Genomic DNA, 13,285 nt, shown 5'->3' on the forward strand with positions numbered 1-13,285 from the left:
AGGTGTAGAAGCACGGTGGCTAGGAAAAACTCCCTAGAAAGGCCAAAACCTAGGAAGAAACCTAGAGAGGAACCAGGCTATGAGGGGTGGCCAGTCCTCTTCTGGCTGTGCCGGGTGGAGATTATAACAGCACATGGCCAAGATGTTGAAATGTTCATAAATGACCAGCATGGTCAAATAATAATAATCATAGTAGTTGTCGAGGGTGCAACAAGTCAGTAACACAAGAGTAAGTGTCAGTTGGCTTTTTCATAGCCGATCTTTGAGAGTATCTCTACCGCTCCTGCTGTCTCTAGAGAGTTGAAAACAGCAGGTCTGGGACAGGTAGCACGTCCGGTGAATAGGTCAGGGTTCCAGCAGGTCTGGGACAGCATGTCTGGGACAGCAGGTCTGGGACAGGTAGCGCGTCCGGTGAACAGGTCAGGGTTCCATAGCTGCAGGCAGAACAGTTGGAACTGGAGCAGCAGCACGGCCAGGTGAACTGGGGACAGCAAGGAGTCATCAAGCCAGGTAGTCCTGAGGCATGGTCCTAGGGCTCAGGTCCTCCGAGAGAGAGAAAGAAAGAAAGAAAGAAAGAAAGAAAGAAAGAAAGAAAGAAAGAAAGAAAGAATTAGAGAGAGCATATTTAAATTCACACAGGACACCTGGAAAAGACAAGAGAAATACTCCAGATGTGACAGACTGACCCTAGCCCCCCGACACATAAACTACTGCAGCATAAATACTGGAGGCTGAGACAGGAGGGGTCTTTACATGGACCATGCCTGGGCAAGAACCCAACAAATGCCGAGGTCATTAAAGTGCTGAGCAAGTCAAAACCAGAAGGTCAATTCTCAATGGCCTGGGCCCGTATTTAAAAGCGTCTCAGAGTAGGATTGCTTATCCAAGATCAGTTTTACCTTTTTAGATCATAATGAATAAGATTGCATGGACAGGGGGACCTGATCCTAGATCAGTACTCCCACTCGGAGAGGCTTTGTGAATACGGGCCTGGTATCTAACCAGCAAATACAAATAAGCTATTTAGACACCTACTAATGTAGATACCAATTTAAAGTGCCATGCTTGATGAAGACTATCCAGACTGGTGTATTAAATTCCTGTGCCACCTCAAGCACTTTTGAATGTCACAATATCATGAGGGAATCAGGACACTGCTCATCAAGGCTTCATCAATTATTTAGAGCAAGGAGGATTAAAGAGGAATGTTCTGAATAGAGCGACATTGTAATATACTGTAAATTATGCACAATAATGTGAAATGGACTAATACGTGAACATGATTTAATATAATATCAATAAAGCACATACAACATGTCAGAATCATTGTACCTAATAATTTTTTCAAGAATTTTCAGGATTAAAAATACATTAACATTAGATGTTTGGTTTGCCCTAATTTCCATGTCCAGACATGCTGCACTGTGTGTTGCTTAACTGTAACAGTGCCACATAACCCTATGGAATGTAACTGGCACACCTCACAGTCCAAAGGGGCAGACAATGAAGGCATTACTAACCATGTTGTTGGAAATGAAAGAGTGATCCATCCAATCACCCCCTCTCCATCCCCATAGACGACCAGCATTAACCAGTGTTGAATACAGTTTGCAGCCTTTTCCATAAATTGGAAGAATCATTACAACAGGGCCCAATCAAATATCAAATTCAGTACCCAAAGATGTCTAGCTAAAGGTGAACCTCAACAGAAGACTAGTTAAAGACAGAAAGTCAATATGTTAAAAAGAGGCTATATATTTCTGTTGGCCTCTCAACAAGGCACAGTTTAATTGTCGAGCTAGAAAGTTGGTAACAAATGGTTGAGCCAACTTCTGGCCACAATGGCAGGCTTTCTAAACAAAGCTTGACAGATGTATTCCACTGGACTACCTTGTAGTAGACATGACAAACAATACAGAACACAAATACATACGTCAGTATAAAAAACTAAAATAGCATGTCTTGCTAATGCTAATGACAGTGCATGTCAGAGCAAAAACCAAGCCATGAGGTCGAAAGAATTGTGCGTAGAGCTCCGAGAAAGGATTGTTTCGAGGCATATATCTGGGGAAGGGTACCAAAACATTTCTGCAGCATTGAAGGTCCCCAAGAACACAGTGGCCTCCGTCATTTTTAAATGGAAGAAGATTGGAACCACCAAGACTCTTCCTAGAGCTGGCCGCCCGGCCAAACTGAGCAATCGGGGGAGAAGGGCCTTGGTTAGGGAGGTGACCAATAACTCGATGGTTCCTCTGTGGAGATGGGAGAACCTTCCAGAAGGACAACCATCTCTGCAGCACTCCACCAATCAGGCCTGTATGGTAGAGTGGCCAGACGGAAGCTACTCCTCAGTAAAAGGCACATAACAACCCGCTTGGAGTTTGCCAAAAGGCACCTAAAGGACTCTCAGACCATGAGAAACAAGATTCTCTGGCCTGATGAAACCAAGATTGAACTCTTTGGCCTGAATGCCAAGTGTCACGTCTGGAGGAAGCCTGGCACCATCCCTATGGTGAAGCATGGTGGTGGCAGCATCATGCTGTGGGGATGTTTGTCAGCGGCAGGGACCAGGAGACTAGTCAGGAATGAGGGAAAGATGAACGGAGTAAAGTACAGAAAGATTCTTGACGAAAACCTGCTCCAGAGCACTCAGGACCTCCGACTGGGGTACTTTTTGGAGCTCTCCTAGCTATGCAGTTGAGGAGCTAGAGCAAGCACATTTGTAGTTGTTTCGTTTGGAACGCAACCCTGCCTCCCCGCCATCACACAATTACTGTTGTTGTTTACGCAATCACAAAAAGCTCCATTATAAATCACAATTTGGGTCAGACGGGCATGATTTGACAGCTTGTTCTATTGTCAACATGACTAGCTAAATGATAAAATACGATCTTACAGTGTTAGGCTTCACAAGGAAATTCAGAGAAACACATGGTAATTCTGGTGCGCATAGAAAGGAGTCATGAGTACAGTCGTGGCCAAAAGTTTTGAGAATGACACAAATATACATTTTCACAAAGTCTGCTGCCTCAGTGTCTTTAGATATTTTTGTCAGATGTTACTATGGAATACTGAAGTATAATTACAAGCATTTCATAAGTGTCAAAGGCTTTTATTGACAATTACATGAAATTGATGCAAAGAGTCAATATTTGCAGTGTTGACCCTTCTTTTTCAAGACCTCTGCCATCCGCCCTGGCATGCTGTCAATTAACCTGTCTGGGCTATTGGGCAGTATTTTCACGGCTGGATGAAAAACGTACCCAATTTAAACAGGTTACTACTCTGGCCCAGAAACTAGAATATGCATATCCAAGTAGACTTGGATAGAAAACACTCTGAAGTTTCTAAAACTGTTTGAATGGTGTCTGTGACTATTACAGAACTCATATGGCAGGCAAAAACCTGAGAAGAATCCAAGCAGGAAGTGGAAAGTCTGAGAATTGTAGTTCTTCTTTTGATTCTCTATCGAAACTACAGTGTCTGTGGGGGACGTTGCACTTCCTAAGGCTTCCATTGGCTGTCAACAGCCTTCAGAAAGTGGTTTGAGCATTCTCCTTTCACTGGGCAGATAATAGGAGCTCAGTTTCTGAGTGGACTGCCTGGCAACAAAGGGATTGGATATACTCGGTCCCGCGAGCGCGCCCCTCCTTCTTTTTCTTCTTGAATGAATATGCTATTGTCCGGTTGGAATATTAGCGCAATTTTACATTAAAAATACCATAAAGATTGATTTTAAACAGCGTTTGACATGCTTCTAAGTACGGTAATGGAACATTTTGACTTTTCGTCTCTGGTTCCACACTCGCACGTTATGCCTTTGGATAAGTGATCTGTACGCACGAACAAAACGGAGGTATTTGTACATAAATATGGATTATTTCGAACAAAAACAACATTTCTTGTGGAAGTAGCAGTCCTGGGAGTGCATTCTGATGAAAATCAGCAAAGGTAAGAGAATATTTCGAATACTAATTCTGAGTTTAGGTTGCCCCGAATAGCGGGTGTCTGAATAGCTCGCCGTGATGGCTGAGCTATGTACTCAGAATATTGAAAAATGTGCTTTCTCCGTAAAGCTATTTTAAAATCTGACACAGCGGTTGCATCCAGGAGTAGTCCATCTATAATTCTTTAAATAATTGTTATATATTTTGTTAACGTTTATGATGAGTATTTTTGTCAATCGATGTGCACATTCACCGGACGTTTTGGTGGGAATACATTTTCTGAACATCACGTGCCAATGTAAAATGCTGTTTTTGGATATAAACGTGAACTTTATCGAACAAAACATACATGTATTGTGTAACATAATGTCCTAGGAGTGTCATCTGATGAAGATCGTCAAAGGTTAGTGCTTCATTTAGCTGTGTTTTGGGTTTTATTGACACATGTCCTTGCTTGGAAAATGGCTGTGTGATTATTTTTATCTATGTACTCTCCTAACATAATCGAATGTTTTGCTTTCACTGTAAAGCCTTTTTGAAATCAGACAATGTGGTTACACCAAGGAGAAGTGTATCTTTAAAATGGTGTAAAATATTTGTATGTTTGAGAAAGTTGAATTATGACATTTTGTTGTTTTTGAATTTGCCGCCCTGATATTTCACTAGCGTCCCACGTAGCCCATAGAAGTTAACTTCTGGGCAACATCCTGACTGATGGCAGCCCATTCTTGCATAATCAATGCTTGGAGTTTGTCAGATTTTGTGGGTTTTTGTTTGTCCACCCGCCTCTTGAGGATTGACCACAAGTTTTCAATGGGATTATGGTCTGGAGAGTTTCCTGGCAATGGACCCAAAATATCGATGTTTTGTTCCCCGAGCCACTTAGTTATTATCACTTTTGCCTTATGGCAAGGTGCTCCATCATGCTGGAAAAGGCATTGTTCGTTACCAAACTGTTCCTGGATGGTTGGGAGAAGTTGCTCTCGGAGGATGTGTTGGTACCATTCTTTATTCATGGCTGTGTTCTTAGGCAGAATTGTGAGTGAGCCCACTCCCTTGGCTGAGAAGCAACCCCACACATGAATGGTCTCAGGATGCTTTACTGTTGGCATGACACAGGACTGATGACCTTGTACTCTCCGGACAAGCTTTTTTCCGGATGCCCCAAACAATCGGAAAGGGGATTCATCAGAGAAAATGACTTTACCCCAGTCCTCAGCAGTCCAATCCCTGTACCTTTTGCAGAATATCAGTCTGTCCCTGATGTTTTTCCTGGAGAGAAGTGGCTTCTTTGCTGCCCTTCTTGACACCAGGCCATCCTCCAAAAGTCTTCGCCTCACTGTGCGTGCAGATCCACTCACACCTGCCTGCAAGCTCTGTACTGGTGGTGCCTCTGAATCAACTTTAGGAGACGGTCCTGGCGCTTGCTTGACTTTCTTGGGCGCCCTGAAGCCTTCTTCACAACAATTGAACAGCTCTCCTTGAAGTTCTTGATGATCCAATAAATGGTTGATTTAGGTGCAATCTTACTGGCAGCAATATCCTTGCCTGTGAAGCCCTTTTTGTGCTATGCAATGATGATGGCACGTGTTTCCTTGCAGGTAACCATGGTTGACAGAGGAAGCACAATGATTCCAAGCACCACCCTCCTTTTGAAGCTTCCAGTCTGTTATTTGAACTCAATCAGCATGACAGAGTGATCTCCAGCCTTGTCCTCGTCAACACTCACACCTGTGTTAACGAGAGAATCACTGACATGATGTCATCTGGTACATTTGTGGCAGGGCTGAAATGCAGTGGAAATGTTTTTTGGGGATTCAGTTCATTTGCATGGCAAAGAGGGACTTTGCAATTAATTGCAATTCATCTGATCACTCTTCATAACATTCTGGAGTATATGCAAATTGCCATCATACAAACTGAGGCAGCAGACTTTGTGAAAATTAATATTTGTGTCATTCTCAAAACTTTTGGCCACGACTGTACATTCATTTGTGTGCACTGCGGAGAAACAAATGTAGGCTCATTCTGTTCAGAACAACACAGAGTATGACATCATGTCATCTTGTAACTACATCAAACAGTGATCATAAACTTTGACACAGTACATGTCTATGACATAAGTTTTATGATTTGGAAATGTGAAGTACACATTTGGACTCACTGGTTTTTGGCTTGCTTGTATGACATTAAAGTGATATTTATTAAAATCCTCAATGTCTCATCTTTCAAAATACATCAAGTAATCTTAATTTACAGCATTTCCCTCACTCAAACAACAAAACATGTGCACAAATTGCCCAATTACCAGGAGGGATGGGGGCAACTTCTTGTCGCGTGCGGTGCTGAAGTTCAGAACGGCTGTCAGTCAAAACCCATACAGCGCTGTGAAGCGCAGAGCCAGAGCTCATGTATAGCATGATACTGTACAGCCACTATATTCCAATTTAGAGGCTTATTAGTGGCCAAATCTGCCATTTTTAACCCATATATGAGTCAATTATGTATATAAACCCTGGATTGCTGATGCTATGTATTGAGAGGTATTTAGAGGCTTTGAAGCCACCGGTTGGCCATTTTGGCACTCCCCATTAGGAGCAATCCTGCATAGGAATGAATGGAATTCTACAGTATTACAATTAAAGATGTACTATGCAGTTATCGCTCCGCCATTTCCTGGTTGCTAAAATTCTAATCGTTCACCTAATTTCAGTTGTGACAAAACAATCAAGTATGGTGTAGAGAATCGCTGTGAAATATATTTTCCATAACCAAAAATATTGTATTTTCAACTGTTTGAAGGTGGTGTACAAAACCGAAAGGTACAAAAACTAAACTTAAAAACGGGAAGCATAGAAATAGCTCACATAGAACATATCTACCGCTGCTTTGATTTGCTTTCAATGTGAATTACTGATCTTTGACACACATTTCTATGTGAATTTGGTCGGGTCGCCCAAAAAGTTACATATTGCATCTTCAAATGTTTCAAGGTCAAAATGACATGTGTTTTTGGTCGGTCACAACTTGCAGACTTGTTTACGTGCTGCTGTGCGTTTTGTTGCCAACCTTACTTTGCTATCTGACAACTTTACGGGTTTTACTTTTTAATTACTGTTTATATTTTTAGTTTTTCCCTCACGTCAGGACCTCCAACAGCCAAAGTTAAGTAGTAACATTAACATGATGCCTTCTAATTGCAGTCGCTGTACTCATAATATACAGGAGAACGATCGCCATACGACGAGGATAGCAGTGCTGTAAGCCCAGTTTCAGACGCAATCGTTAGGCAAGGGTAATTTCAGTGTAGGAAAGGATGAAACAGCGTCTGTGCCACCAGTAAGTACAGATAGTAGTATAAATCCCCTCGCACGGTCCCCGCAGTCGGACAACTTTCTCATGGCTTCTGGAGGGAAATGCTGTAGGAATGCTCAACCGGTGTTGCTCATTCAGCCGACAGAAACTTTCAACCGGTTCTCACCATTAAGCAGCGAGTCGGAGTCAGAGGCCGAGCCTTCTCTGGGCTCTACTCCTCCCGTTACGGGGTCTGAGACGCCGAAGCCTCCCACCATTAGCTCTGACAAATTGAAAACCCTAGTCATTGGCGACTCCATTACCCGCAGTATTAGACTTAAAACGAATCATCCAGCGATCATACACTTTACCAGGGGGCAGGGCTACCGACGTTAAGGCTAATCTGAAGAAGGTGCTGGCTAAAGCTAAATCTGGCGAGTGTAGAGAGTATAGAGATATTGGTATCCACGTCAGCACCAACGATGTTAGGATGAAACAGTCAGAGGTCACCAAGCGCAACATAGCTTCAGCATGTAAATCAGCTAGAAGGATGTGTCGGGATCGAGTAATTGTCTCTGGCCCCCTCCCAGTTAAGGGGAGTTATGAGCTCTACAGCAGAGTCTCACAACTCAATCGCTGGTTGAAAACTGTTTTCTGCCCCTCCCAAAAGATAGAATTTGTAGATAATTGGCCCTCTTTCTGGGACTCACCCACAAACAGGACCAAGCCTGGCCTGTTGAGGAGTGACGGACTCCATCCTAGCTGGAGGGGTGCTCTCATCTTATCTACAAACATAGATAGGGCTCCAACTCCCCTAGCTCGACAATTAAATAGGGTGCAGGCCAGGCAGCAGGCTGTTAGCCAGCCTGCCAGCTTATCTCCATTGAGACCGTGTCTGTGCCTCGACCTAGGTTGTGCAAAGCTAAACATGGCAGTGTTCGCCTTAGCAATCTCACTAGAATAAAGACCTCCTCCATTCCTGCCATTATTGAAAGAGATCGTGATACAGTGAGGGAAAAAAGTATTTGATCCCCTGCTGATTTTGTATGTTTGCCCATTGACAAAGAAATGATCAGTCCATAATTTGAATGGTAGGTTTATTTGAACAGTGAGAGACAGAATAACAACAATGACTGAAACATGGCTTAAGCCTGATGAATTTACTGTGTTAAATGAGGCCTCACCTCCTGGTTACACTAGTGACCATATCCCCTGCACATCCCGCAAAGGCGGAGGTGTTGCTAACATTTACGATAGCAAATGTCAATTTACAACAAAAAAAAACTATGTTTGCGTTGTTCAAACTGCTGCTCCAGTTTCAACTGTTCTGCCTGTGGCTATGGAACCCTTACCTGTTCACTGTGATTACTATTATTTGACCATGCTGGTCATTTATGAACATTTGAACATCTTGGTCATGTTCTGTTATAATCTCCACCCGGCACAGCCAGAAGAGGACTGGCCACCCCTCATAGCCTGGTTGCTCTCTAGGTTTCTTCCTAGGTTTTGGCCTTTCTAGGGAGTTTTTCCTAGCCACCGTGCTTCTACACCTGCATTGCTTGCTGTTTGGGGTTTTAGGCTGGGTTTCTGTACAGCACTTTGATATATCAGCTGATGTAAGAAGGGCTATATAAATACATTTGATTTTAAAGTATTTTTTGGTTGTAGTCGGGACAGTAACATTAGTCATCTAAAACAATGATACTGTAAGGAAAATGTATTTATATATTTGTTCATGTTTTATTTTAATGTTCTGCTCAAATAATATCATTTCAAAGTATGCATTAAGGTGTCTGTAATAAAATAAATGTGGCTTCACCAAAATAAATTACACTGGTGGGGGAGTGCCAAGATGGAGGCACGGTGGCTTCAACACAGCACCACCATCAGTCTCTAGTGTATATATAAATCATTACTACTTTATTTTTCCTGGTAAGCCATTGAGAACAATTGTCGCTTACAATAATAACCTAATTCCATGGGCCATAATGTTCCATTAATCTCTAGTTGAAGTTGAACACCAAGCACATCAATGACATAATGCTCAGATTTTTTGATTTTTTCAGTGCTGCCCTGAAACAGGGCATTGTCAGCGCAGGCAATGTTTTTGATCTAGCCCAACACTAACAGTAGGATTCAACTAATCAAGGACTTGGATATGTGTTAATTAGTTGAAACCATAGGTTGAAACAGGTGTGTTGGTGCTGGGCTTGAACACAAAAGGGCACCCCTTGAGGATCACAGAAGAATGCATTGAAAACAATTATATAACTGATGCAGTATATCCTGATGTAACACAGAAAATCTTATGTAGGTGAGATGAAGGAGGGTGAAGTGGAAATGTTGCTTGCAGGGCAGGAGGATACCAATGGCTGCATCAACTATGAAGGTGGAAAGAGAAACAAAGCTGCAATGTCTCCACCTAGTGCTTCAGCGTACACACACACACACACACACACACACACACACACACACACACACACACACACACAGGGTTCAGTTACATTTATTCCATTCCAGCAATTACAATGAGCCCGTCCTCGTATAGCTCATCCCACCAGCCTCATGTGATATACATTTATTTTTCAGCTTTTGTCAAACATATCATGTCTGGTGATCAGTCAGGTAAGTTGCACAAGGGCCATTGTCATTTAATTGTATTAAATAAACAAAATAGAAATTTCAAAAGTAATCAATTGACATGGTCTTTGTTCTTTTTCAGCGATTTGGGTTGTCCGAGACATCTACTGTGAATCACCACACAAACAGGTCTACCAGAAGACCAGCCATGAGGGGAACATGTCTATCCTGACCATTCCCTCTCATTCTATATCATGTCAAAGACACTATTCCCTCAAAAGTGTTTTAAATATCAATGTAAGTATTTACTGTAAACGCTCCTTTAAGGTGTCATTAAACATTTCAAATCCTACTCTCAACTCAGTGCTACTGCTGTTCATCACTCCAAATTATGAACATATCCATCATTAGAGAAAATGTGATCTACTTAAAGTGCTCTCTGTAGCCGCGGAACAGTAAAAGTATTATTTTCTCAAGGGGAATGCCAAGACAGCTGCTGAAGGAGAGCTCCAGCACTGAATCTGCATCCACTGGGAATGTTATGAACTCTCACAGGACATCCGTGCTGAATCCCTTTCCACTGCTTTATGCTGGAATGCGTTGCAAAGTACTACAACAGAGAAAGTGTATAGTCAATCTACTTAACACTATAGCTTCATATATATTTTTTGTTGCGTTCTATGTTTCTTGGTGAAAAGGCCTAATATAACTGAATATGTCAGTAACAATTTTAGGTCTGCTTATACCCTTTAGTTTGTTAACCATTAGTTACATCATCATCATACAATTTGTGTTGAACAATTTCAAAGCAGCCACCGCGCCACTGTTTTAGAGGGACGGGGTTGAAGAAATGTAACTACTGGGTCGTTCTATATGAATTCGATCTCATTTTAGAATGTAGCACTTTTGATTTGAACAAAACTTTCCATACATGTTTGCACATGGTAGAAATGATCAGAAAGTGACTTTTTGGATCTGAATGGCAAAACATTCAGGAGAGAGGTCCTCAAAGTTGACCCATTTTGCATGCCCCACCCTACCATGAGACATCCATGTCTTCATCACTGGAAAAGTTAAGCGGTTGAGTTTGACATCAGTTGAAAGCTTACAAACAGGTATGTCAAACTATTTTAGAAATTCTTGGAAAAAATGTTTCAGTGAAAATGATGTCATTTTTTTCCCTTTAATGTCAATGATCCAAAAACGCATAGAGAATTTTTTTTCATATTCACATACAGTATGTTGTAACTTAGACCCTATTTTACATCATCTGTGGTGTTTGTGTTGTGCCTGCCAACAGTTGAGACACATCTTACTCCTGAGTTTAAGCGTTTTTAGATAATTGACATAAAATATTTAAAAATGACAGCTTTTATAAAAAAAATATATATATTGTAGACATTATGCAACTGCTTGAAAATCTTGTTTGTAAGCATTCAAATATATCAAAATCAACCTTTTATCTTAATCAATGACCAAGATATGGATGTTTCATGGTTGCGCAGGGGTTCAAAAAAAGGCTAAATGGGCCAACTTTGAGGACCTTTATCTCCTGAACGGATGGTCATTCAGGTCTGATATGCACATTTCTACCATGGGCAAACATGCTTCAACCAGAGCCAGTTTTCCATATGAACACACTGTATTTATGAATGGTCCACTCAGTTATAGAATTATCATAGCTTCATGCATAGGCTGTTCAACATACATTTGAGGTATGTGAAACAGACTGTAAAGCATGAATGCCATGCCACCTATTGGTACACTACAATGTTACACCATTGAATCTGGATAGTCTCCAAGACAAGGACAATTAACTAAGTACACACACATAAACCAATTTATCACCAAACTTGTTGTGATGGTGTCTATAAACACGATTTAGTCCGAAATAAGGCAAATGAAAAATATTTTTTGGGGGGCACAAAAATAAGCTGAAGATTGAAAAGTAATCAGCATGTCTACATTAGTAAAACAATCTTTTGGAGAAAAGAAGATTTACAAAACAACTTATTAACTAATAATGAACTGTCTATAAACTACAAATATATATATATATATATATATATATATAAATCAAACACACCTTCCAAGTACCCTATTGTAAAGTGTTAATAGGAATGGGCAATTGCAGGAAGATATAGCCCGTATTACAGCCATATATTGTTGTCATGTGTGTAGTTCCTTTTGATGTCTTATTGCAAGGGCCCACTCTACTGTTGTCATGACAGTGTTTCCTGGAGGCAGAGTGCTAGAGTGCTGACCCAGGATTAAGAGAATGGTCTGAGGTTCTTAGGGTTAGCCTGATGAGGACTTACAGAAGCACCTTGGCTGAGACAGTGAAGTCCCGCCCAGGACAAATCCAAATCATCTTTAGCTAGAAAACTAGTGGCAGATGTTGTTCTGGGCAGAATTCCAGAGAGATAGAAGAGAGAGGTTGGGAGAGAGGGGAATAGGAGATGCGAGACAGAGAGAGTGCGAGAGGGGTTTGGGCAGAGGAAGAGAGGGGGAGCTGAGAAGGAGAAAAGAGGGAGGGGTGAAAGGGGGAGAGAGAGGGAGAGAGAGGCAGAGAGAGAAAGAGAGAGTGAGCGAGGCAGAGACACAGAGGGAAAAAGGTTTGGCATATTTCCAGAGAGAGGAGAAAGGATAAGGAGAGCTGGAAAGTGGGAGGAGAGAGAAGGAAAGATGGGTGTGGGGGAGAGGGAGAGGGGGACATTTTTTGTTGGCAAGCCAAGATATAGTTGGTTCAACATTTATATAGAGTTTCTGACTGTCTGTGAATAAATCCCCTGCTACTTTTTTAAAGTGCTGACTGGTTTGTCAAGTCAGTGTAAAAGTTGGCACTGGGTGTGGCAATAAATGCCACAGAGAGGGCAGAGAGGGCGATAGAACAGTACCACTCCGATTTTTGTAAACAGAGTCCCCTCTGTGTCTATTATGTACTTTCAGTAAATTGCCTGTCAAATAATTTAATGCCAAGTGTAATTGGGGTTATTATAGACCATAGATTATAATTGATAAATATGACTTTATGGTACGGAATAATTTGGCTGGTATACATACGACTGTTAATTCAATGATCTGACAAAGACAGAGCCAGGCAGGCAGACACTTCGAGACACCATCACAAATCTACTGCTCTCTGGCGACTGCCTCCCGTTATGGCATCTTGGTGAACTGCGTCTGACGACTGTGCCGTGAACAACTGTGCAGCTGTAGAAACAACCACACTGTCTGCACACAGGTAAGAAAACCTAGATAATTATATTATTTACTTGACCCAAATCCACTGTAATTACACCGTGTTTTTTCTTATTGCAATGCGGACTCGATTGCAATGCGCGTCAAATGAAACGTTTAAACAATCGCGTCGTAATTCTCAATCGGAATTGGTCTTGTCATTTATATTTTTCCTTGAGGTGGGAGAGGTTGGGCCAGAGTAGCACGTATACAAATTGTGTTCA

General features: G+C 41.7%; 1 protein-coding gene across 17 annotated transcripts in view; it reads left to right on the forward strand.

Moving 5' to 3' along the window:
- The first annotated feature begins 12,554 nt into the window (after window positions 1-12,554).
- Window positions 12,555-13,285, forward strand: part of mapta (microtubule-associated protein tau a) — a 41,076-nt gene continuing 40,345 nt past the window's right edge. For 2 of the 17 annotated variants that reach the window (XM_045701868.1, XM_045701876.1), the window contains exon 1: window positions 12,685-13,065. The gene's annotated coding sequence lies outside the window, so the exon portion shown is untranslated. 17 annotated transcript variants of the gene reach the window in all.

Source organism: Salmo salar, chromosome ssa19 (genome assembly GCF_905237065.1).
Source record: "Salmo salar chromosome ssa19, Ssal_v3.1, whole genome shotgun sequence".
In the NCBI taxonomy this organism is placed as follows: Eukaryota; Metazoa; Chordata; class Actinopteri; order Salmoniformes; family Salmonidae; genus Salmo; species Salmo salar.